Genomic DNA, 9,986 nt, shown 5'->3' with positions numbered 1-9,986 from the left:
TGGGGCATAAAAATATACATTGATATATGCATTGCTTTTGAAACCTTGATAGCATATAAATTATTTGCAACCTTGATAATATATAAATTATTTGCCTTAATAATGGAATTTAAGTTAATAGACTTAAATTCAGTTATCGCCGGGGCCACTCACGGATTGTGTTTCATGTTTTAGATTTACCCAACATGTGTGACGTTATATTCTGTGACGTCATTTAGTCCTTTTTAGAATTTCATCGCAGCAAGCAAGCTGTTTAAATTTTGTAAGCGGTAAACTTGAAAATTGAAATGGTAAAGTAAACTAGTGTAAGAATTTGTATGGTTATAACCTGATTCATGCTTCTAATGTTTATTAGAAGTAATCTTAGAAAGAATTCGTTTTATCGATCGTCATTTTTAACCATATTGCATCGCCACGTGGAGAGCACATGCAAAGACTGAATGAGAAATTGGTCCCATGAATGGATTATTCGTTTTCATTTTTATAATTGTTTAATTTTTACACGTGTGTGAGTAATTAGATGCAACATTGTCCTAAGATTTGCAGATTATAATCATGTTTACCATGCGTCATTGTATATTTCTACATAAATTAGATGCACGACGAGTTTAATTTGTTTTTATTTTAATTTTTTAAAGCAATTGCTTTTATGCCGTCGCGTATGGCCATCTTTGTGACCCAGATCAGAGACTCCGCCCAGATCAAGCCATAGTATTTTGTTAAACAGGCTCCTGGTCAGTCATTCTTTAACACATATGTATGTTTTCTAATGAAATACATAGCTTGAAACTTTAAAAAAAAGTTAGTGGATTTAAGAAGTTTCAGAATATGTTCTTGTAGATGTATTTTTGTATTTAAAGGGTCAACCGTTTGACTATCAAATAACATAGAAGTCCGAGTGAAAAAAAGTACATTTTTATAAATGCGATTCCGTTTTCCGCCGTTCGTACGATGTTTCAACAAAATATGGATTCATTTCAGTTGTTGATTTAGTGTTGAAAATTTAACTGAATTATCTCGTAATAAATACGGTTTTTTATGTTTAATTTGTGTTTCTTTAAGAGGTCAGGTGCTCTTGTTCATTCATAAAATTATCGTTCATTCATACATTTATCGTAAAATCAAAATCACTACACAGGTTAATACGTAGTGTCAAATTATTACCTGTAATCTAAAAATAGACAAACTTTATTTGCGCAAATAATTTAGCGGAACGAAACCCTTGTTGAAAACACATAACAATAAGTTCGTTTTCCTTTTCTGTCAAAACTCCGTAATATTTATCGATCACCTTACTAATGAAATGGACCCGTCCAAACGTAGTAGATGCCAAGTCGGTCCAGATGAAGAGATATTTACAATTTGGTATTTTCTAGTTTATTAATACATAGATTGAAAAAAAGTACGTCTTTTTAAATATCATGATCAAAACTGGGTTTGCATAACAAATGTCAGATGAAACCATTATCCTCGTCTTTTCAGTGAACAAGTCTACTACGTTTGTTGACACTCGACGGTCCACCGTGTTAGCAATTTTATTTCACATGTTTTCGAAATATTGAAGATCATTTTTCGCAATGTTTCCTGAAAATTGATAAATATCAAAGCAACGTAGAGCTGTTTGTTCTTGTTCGTATAATAAAATTGAGAATGGAAATGGGGAATTTGTCAAAGAGACAACAACCCGACCATAGCAAAACATACAACAGCAGAAGGTCACCAACAGGTCTTCAATGCAGCGAAAAATTCCCGCACCCGGAGGCGTCCTTCAGCTGGCCCCTATACAATATATATACTAGTTCAGTGATAACGATTGAATGTCATGTTTGTCTGTGATGACCCCCCTTTTCGGGATTGCATGAGAATTGTAGTTATCTCGTACCCACACGCACTTGTTTCTATCCATAGGAAGGTCGACTATCCATATAAAACTATTTATATGGATAATCGACCTTCCTATGGATAGAAACAAGTGCCTGTGCTCGTACCGCATCAGAAGGACACATACATGTATCAACTGAGCAATAATGTTTGGAACTTAGTTTTAAAAATGATGACAAAGTAACATTATGAAAATATTTTTATTAAGCTGAAATATACATTTATTCTTTACATGTTTATGTCTTGTAAGATATTTTATTTCTTTCCCGTTTTTTAACATTTGCGTCTGGAAAGTTGAAATGTTTTAACTTAATCATTTGTGTTAATGGTTAAATATAAATTAATAATGAAAATTGTTAAAATTAAATCAATAAAGGAAATTATTGCCAAGGAAGTTACAAACACTACCAGGGGATAATCCATGATGATTTCTTTTTGAGTTATATATTTCAGCACATGTATATTTGACCCCAACTTTAGCCTGGTAAACGTGTTGTCTCCTTGTGAAATATAAAACATATTAAAAATGACTTTCTGCTAAAGTCTTTTATTTATATAAAGTTAAAACCTTCTTACTTTTAACTAGACAACACTCATGTCAGGTTTAATTCTTGTATATATGTGGATGAAAAATAAAAGTCCCCAAACATTAACATGGCAGCAATTGCTTTTACAGCCTTTAAGGCTTTGATTATATATTACTTTTTCCCCATATCTTATACTATTGAAATTGAGTATTGACAGATCGTGTAGTGCCTATGGGTAAGCCTAACAAATTGTATTTTGCGCTGTAACAGATCATGCAGGTTAGTAACGTGTCTTTAATGATTATGTGTTGTGGGGCAGGTGTTATTGAATGAACTCCCGAAAACTTCCGAATTAAAAGTAAATTTTCCTTAAGAGGGTATACATCGGTAATTGTGTATCTAGATCTTTCATAGCACATATACAGCAAATATTCCATGAAAGGATATGAACGTAAAAGGGACGTACTCTTGGGACGAAGGACCCAGGTTCGTAACTTCGATACAAATAAACAAAAATCTTGGAAATCTTGAACAGAGACCATACCCGGAGTTTAATAAGAAGCAGTAGCCAAAAGAAATCATTGCTAAATGTTAGCTTGCTGGTGGATTTAAGCAAATATTATCATTATCTGTATATATATATCCGGCTATAAATTTTGCGTGTACCTACACATTTGTGTACTAAAAATTGTCAAGAGTCGTTCATCACAGTGACATGTATACATTTTTTAGTTGCTACTACTCTCTAGCCTAGACTAGGTCGATATGGTATGAATAGTTCAGTTAAATCAAGAATTTAGCCATATGTAAACAGGCCACAGCTTGAATTATTGTTGTTATAACTCAATTATATACTAATATTACACTATGTTACTATCAACTGACTATGGATTTAAGTTTAATAAATATATAAATCTGTATATATACTAATTTTGAATTATTTTTTTTAAATTATTGTAACTATTATCGACACAACTACATGTATGAGTATACGTAATTTTTAATTGTTATTGTTTCTTGGTACAGTCATTTGGTTTTGTTAGGTCAATGCTATGTAGCATGGTGGAACTAATATTTACTTTTTCTTGAGTTGTAGCACAATGTTGGGTAGATCAGTTAGAGACCTTGCTCGACCACAGAACACGGCCAAGGGTTGTAACAGTTGGACCAGAGACTTGGACAACAAGGACACACCAGTTTTTACAGATGGGTTACCAGACTGGACTGGATTCACGACTCATCACGCCACTAACTCAACTCCTTTGGTCACCTACATTTGTACATTGAATCATCATCAGATGTTATTTATGCCAACCCCTAGAGCTTTGCATTGATATGATCCAGTTGAGAATTTTTCAGATAGTTCACCAATCTCAGTACTGTAGTTCAAGGAGTTTACAACAAAAATTGAGTTGTAGCACAATGTTGGGTAGATCAGTTAGAGACCTTACTCGACCACAGAACACGGCCAAGGGTTGTAACAGTTGGACCAGAGACTTGGACAACAAGGACACACCAGTTTTTACAGATGGGTTACCAGACTGGACTGGATTCACGACTCATCACGCCACTAACTCAACTCCTTTGGTCACCTACATTTGTACATTGAATCATCATCAGATGTTATTTATGCCAACCCCTAGAGCTTTGCATTGATATGATCCAGTTGAGAATTTTTCAGGTAATCGTCAGATTTACTAGTTAAAAGCAGTATATTACTTTTAAGTTAAACCCCCTCATGTACAAAATGTACATGTGATTACAACATATAACAAACATATTTATATAGATTAAGACAACTTTTTCTAATCTTATGGGTTAGATTGAAAAGATTTGTGTAACGTTTATACCTCAGTTTCTAAACTTAAAATTGCTGAATGTGTTACTTTTACAAATTTATATGGCCTTACAATGATGGGATGCCGCATCATGTGTTTGAAATAAAAAACATTCGTAAATATGAGGTTACATTCTATATAATTGTTATATAATATATTACATTGAAACTTTTAAATGTTGTTTGGTATTTATCACATTTTGAATGGAGGACGCTATCGATTTATATAACATTATAATATTTATCTTGTTTAATAACCTGATAAAAAAAAAAAAAATCAGATATGCATGTACTGCATGAATACAGATTTTGCAATAAAGTACCACAATTTAAAGGACAACAGTTTATAGAAGTGTATATTTATTGATCACTAATTTAGGACAGACTTCTTATTACTGTTTGCCACAAATCCTACCAACCAGTCTCAGGGTGTGGGACATTTTCATTATTATTGATTTTTTTTTTTTTTATACATGTATATATATATTAAGGGAAAAAAGGGGTCCAATGGTTTTATCTTGTAATCAACTTTTAAATGAGACTATTTCAAGTTTTGTGTAATTTAAATTTGTCAGTAGCAGTTAAACGGATATGTACATGTAATATTAGCAAATCTAGTACAAACTAAGTAATTATTTACAGCTTGTCTTGCAGTCTGCTCCACCGTTAAAAATCTTTAGTATTTAGGTGTCGAAAACAGCTTTAATTTATATATATACTAGTCTAGAATGTATTGTAATCTTTATCCTGGAAATTCTAGAAGTTGCCCAATTTATGAGTATCGTACACTGAATGTTTAGGTGCCGTTTGTTATTTTAGGCTGGTGCATTACGAGGAACTTTTTATTTGCATAATCATTGGCCCTACTGGTTGCTTGGCAACAGTTGATTCCAAATTATGGTTGTTATTTATTATGAAATTATAGTACCGGTTGAATTTCAGTAACAGTTAGCATGAATGCTGGTACTATTTGAAATGTTATGCTTTTAATTATGAGGGTATCTAGATGTTGTTAAGCACTTGTTTGTGTTTTGTTTTTTGTAAAACACAGGTCATCCTTTATAACTTTTGGATGTCCTAACAGGTAACTTTAACCAGGTTTACTTTGATTAATATAGGCCTTCTTGTGATATCCAAGTTCAAATCACCTTGTCCTTTAATGGAAATAAGGTTTCATTTGGGCAACCTGGTTCAAACCCAAGATGAAAGAGAGAGAGTGGTTGCTGCTGTTATACTAAATGTTTGTTTCTGCTTACATGGATTTAGACTCTAGTATAGGGTTCTCATAGTCATTCTTTTAATTTGCGTTTGCCTGAGTTGATCCAGTTATTCTTGCTTTGTATTTATGGGCGTTTACATTATAATAATTTCACTCCTACATAGTCATCTTACACATTCAGGTATTGACCATCCAATCTTTTATGGTAATACACTTTATAACGGACAAATGTCAGCTTTTACCTCAAAAACTAACAAAACATAAAAGCAAACTTATATAAAGTAGAAATACTGTTGCCTGCATATATATGGCTTATTTTGGCTTCAATATTGATTCACTTGCACATCTACATGTATGCATCAGACTAAAACTCCTTTATTTTTAAACCAGTTGCAGGTATGATAAGAGTTATGTTTTTCTAATATATTTTATGGTGATATGATATTAAACCCCCATGACGGGTTGGTGCTAGATTTTCGTATATTCAAGACATAGCTTTTCGAACAGTTTAATTGAGGTCTGGAGCTGGCATGTTGGTTACTGTTCGTAGTCCCTTGTTGATTTTTGTAATATTGTCATTTTCAATTTTTGTTTTGTTTAATTTGTTACTTATTCTGATATTGGACTCTTTATGATTTTTACTGTGCGTTTTGTTGTGCGTTACTTCTTCTTCATTTAGTTGAGATTTTGAAAAACTTGTTTAACCCCTCGCCATTTAAGTATCTGTTCCAAGTCTGGGGCCTCTGGCCTATGTTAGCTTGGGATGAACTTTTATTTTAGATTTGAGTTTAGTATGACATTCATTATCACAAATCAGTGACTTGGTAAAATAAAAAAAAAATAAAAAATCATTATGGATGAAGCCATTTCTGGTTTTTAGAGGGATTGCTTCAGATGCTTGGCCCCAACTGCAGATGTTTATCCTGCTATTACCCCAAGGGAATTTTTACAGTTATTTCAGACCTTTAGTAACCGTTTATTTGTAAGTTCCACACCACCCGTACATACCATGTATCAGAGAGGACAGTCTTTCTTTTTTTCATGAGTTCGGTTCTCTAGTTGATTTATTGAATTCATTTCCTATCTCTTTATGAATTGTTAAGGTATTGCTTACTTGTACATTTTGTATCTCTCTCAACAAAAATTGTGACATTACTAATTTACTAGGATTGGATATTTTTTTTTAGTAATTTAATGTGTGTCAAAATTGAGGTTTGAGTTTTTAAGAAGGTATTAAACACTCCATACCAGAGTCATGCTGAAGTTTAGCAATATTTTCTTATCTTGTGTTGGTATGAATTCAGTGTATTTGAAGCTGTCCTTTCATTGATTTTGGAGGATTTTTAAATGGGTTGGAGATCCAATACTGACACTTAATACAGGGTTTTACAGAAGAATTATTATTTTTCTTTATATATTATGCTTTAAATTGTATTCGTATTACTATGTAGCTATACTTCCATGTAGCTATTTGCCGTACAGAATTGTAGGAGATTTTTAATGTTTGATGTTTGAATAGTAGAATCCTCAATAGTAAGTATGTTTTTGTAGCAGACTGACATCCTCCAGATGGGGTTGACTTAGGTCTAGCCACAGAAATGCATTTTTGTGGTGGCATATTTGTCGCATGTTAAAAAGTTAACTTAGAATATATAATGAACCTATAAGGATCCAACATATTTTTAATAAACTTGTAGTGGTATTGACACAGGTAGTTCTAGAGTGGGTCTTTGCCAATGAGATGAAGAACATGATCAGATGGAGTGTGAGATTCATCATTCTTAAGTAAGGATTGTCTCAATTTAGACCAATGCAAACATGGACTGGTGCTGCTATAGAATTTATAACTATTTATTGCCGTTATGATAAGCTATCGGGTTGCTACATAAAATATTATGTTTTTCGATCAGACCAGAACTTTTTCAACTAGATGTTTTTCACTTGTCACCCTTAACCTGCTTATGAAATGAATTCTTAACATCTTTATATTATTTGTTGATATACTATAATATACTATATTTTATGATATACAAATACAATCAACTATCTTGTGGTTTGCTGTAGTTTTGGTAAGTATTTTTATCTGTGTAGGTAAAATTTGTTGTTCACAAAACTTCATCTAGATTATTTAACATATATTATGTACCAGTTGTACTTTAGATAAAAATAACTATTTGTCTATCTAGACATTTATCATATATATGGACCAAGTTGTGCGTTAAATAAAATAGCTATCTATCTACCTAGATTATTTAATATATATATGTACCAAGTTGTACGTTAAATAATATCTATCTATCTATCTAGATTATTTAATATATATATATTTATATATTTACCAAGTTGTACGTTAAATAAAAATATCTATCTATCTACCTATCTGTAGTTATCTCATATCTGGTTCACAGCTTTGCAGCGAACCGCCCTTTTTATGGCGGTTGACAGAGTCTCTGTTTTCCTCCGTCAATGTGGCAGAATTCGCTGCATAGAATCTTAATGTTAACTATGAAATTTTAGGTTTTTGGATAATACAGACTACACTTGTGTATCCCACAGTGTTTTCTAAATTTAAAGCACCAGTGTATCCCACGGTGCATCTTTACATTTTCATATATATCTATCTTCACATATATCTATCTATCTACCTGGTTGCCATATTATCTTCGGGTAACCGACCATAGATCTATCTACATATACATGGTCTATGGTCTATCTATCTATATATATATATATTATATATTGTATGAATCTATCATATTATGAATAAAAGCTGTGGCCAGATATCGCCAAACCATATATGTATTTTGTTTTAATGGCACCATCTGAGATAATGGAATTTAAGTTAATAGACTTAAATTCAGTTATCGCCGGGGCCACTCACGGATTGTGTTTCATGTTTTAGATTTACCCAACATGTGTGACGTTATATTCTGTGACGTCATTTAGTCCTTTTTAGAATTTCATCGCAGCAAGCAAGCTGTTTAAATTTTGTAAGCGGTAAACTTGAAAACCCGCCCTCCCACTCCTTTTTATTGAACAAGATACTGCTCTTTTGTATTTATTTTTCAGGTTTGTGTTGGTGATAGTGGTGATACAGATTTGACTGATGATGTTAACTCGTTTGCTGTTGAGAAAAGTGGCTTTTATTTGAACTTTGAGCATCATAAATATATTCCCGTAAATGGCAGAATTCGCTGCATAGAATCTTAATGTTAACTATGAAATTTTAGGTTTTTGGATAATACAGACTACACTTGTGTATCCCACGGTGCATCTTTACATTTTCATATATATCTATCTTCACATATATCTATCATATACCTGGTTGCCATATTATCTTCGGGTAACCGACCATAGATCTATCTACATATACATGGTCTATGGTCTATCTATCTATATATTATATATTGTATGAATCTATCATATTATGAATAAAAGCTGTGGCCAGATATCGCCAAACCATATATGTATTTTGTTTTAATGGCACCATCTGAGATAATTAATTCATTAGATAAACAAAAATGTACAATATATAATTGTTTAATGTTGGAACAACATTGCCACAGTTTTTATAATTCTGTTTGCCTTGGTTTTTGGTTAAATGCCTTCAGAGCTTATAGCGCTTTGATTTATTTTATTTGGTAGAGCTGTGGTTTGCTGTGCCAGTGGTCGATATTTAAATTTTCTAGTAGGTACAATTGTAATTTTGGAAGTAAAATTAAGCCCTTCTATTACAAGGAATTATTCAGAAGAACCAAATTCGTGTTGGCAGAGACATATATAGCCTAGTCAATTTTCTATTTTTTGTTTTGTAGATTGTTGTGTAATTGTTTGTCGTTTTTGTCACTCTCACAGAGACCTAAATGATTGCTTATGTAGATATTTAAAATAACGAAGTTTCCATCTGTCATATGTCCATTGTCCGTGATCCCATTTCCATGGAGTGACTTCTTTAAAACAAGTATCGTTTTTAATGTGAAATACTCACTTATCAGTATGAGAATAACTATATTTGGTATATCCATTAGGATTCTAAGAAGGTCTGCATGTCCATCAGACATGGTTCACTGAACTCGGCCTCGTTTCATGAATCAGTGATTTAGGTTAAGTTATGGTATAGTCCGTTCAGAAGTTACTATGATCATTAAATCAACTATACTTGGTGTATGGAATGAATGTATCGAGCTAAGAAGGAAACCTGTGAAATTTCCGGAGTTAAGGCGATGCCACTTTTACTTGGAAACCTATCCTTAGACCAAAAAACATTTTGAAGTAGAATCATTCTAGGATATGATGCTCTCTCGACGACAGATTCCTTTTGATGTTTGTGTCTAAAAAGTCTGAATTTGGGACGACGAGATTTTGGCCATATCCAACATGTCCATTATTTCGAAATTCCAGTAGTCAACATTAATTGTCTGCCCTGTATCCAATGTCAGTCTATGTTGTGCCTGTTACCTATTGGACGTATGGTTAATGTTTTATCGTCCGGAATTCGCACGAAAAAGAAAAATAGAACATT

At 32.6% G+C, this 9,986-nt stretch overlaps 1 long non-coding RNA gene across 1 annotated transcript; it reads left to right on the top strand.

The window, feature by feature from the left end:
* The first annotated feature begins 2,642 nt into the window (after positions 1 to 2,642).
* On the top strand, positions 2,643 to 8,926 carry LOC143079476 (uncharacterized). The gene is made up of 2 exons (XR_012979413.1): positions 2,643 to 3,176; positions 3,505 to 8,926. It is a non-coding gene; the product is annotated as an uncharacterized LOC143079476 (long non-coding RNA).
* Positions 8,927 to 9,986: the final 1,060 nt, after the last annotated feature.

The sequence above is a fragment of the Mytilus galloprovincialis genome, chromosome 6 (assembly GCF_965363235.1).
Source record: "Mytilus galloprovincialis chromosome 6, xbMytGall1.hap1.1, whole genome shotgun sequence".
Taxonomy (NCBI): Eukaryota; Metazoa; Mollusca; class Bivalvia; order Mytilida; family Mytilidae; genus Mytilus; species Mytilus galloprovincialis.
Note: the sequence above shows the minus strand (reverse complement) of the source record. Positions and strands in the feature narration are given on the sequence as shown.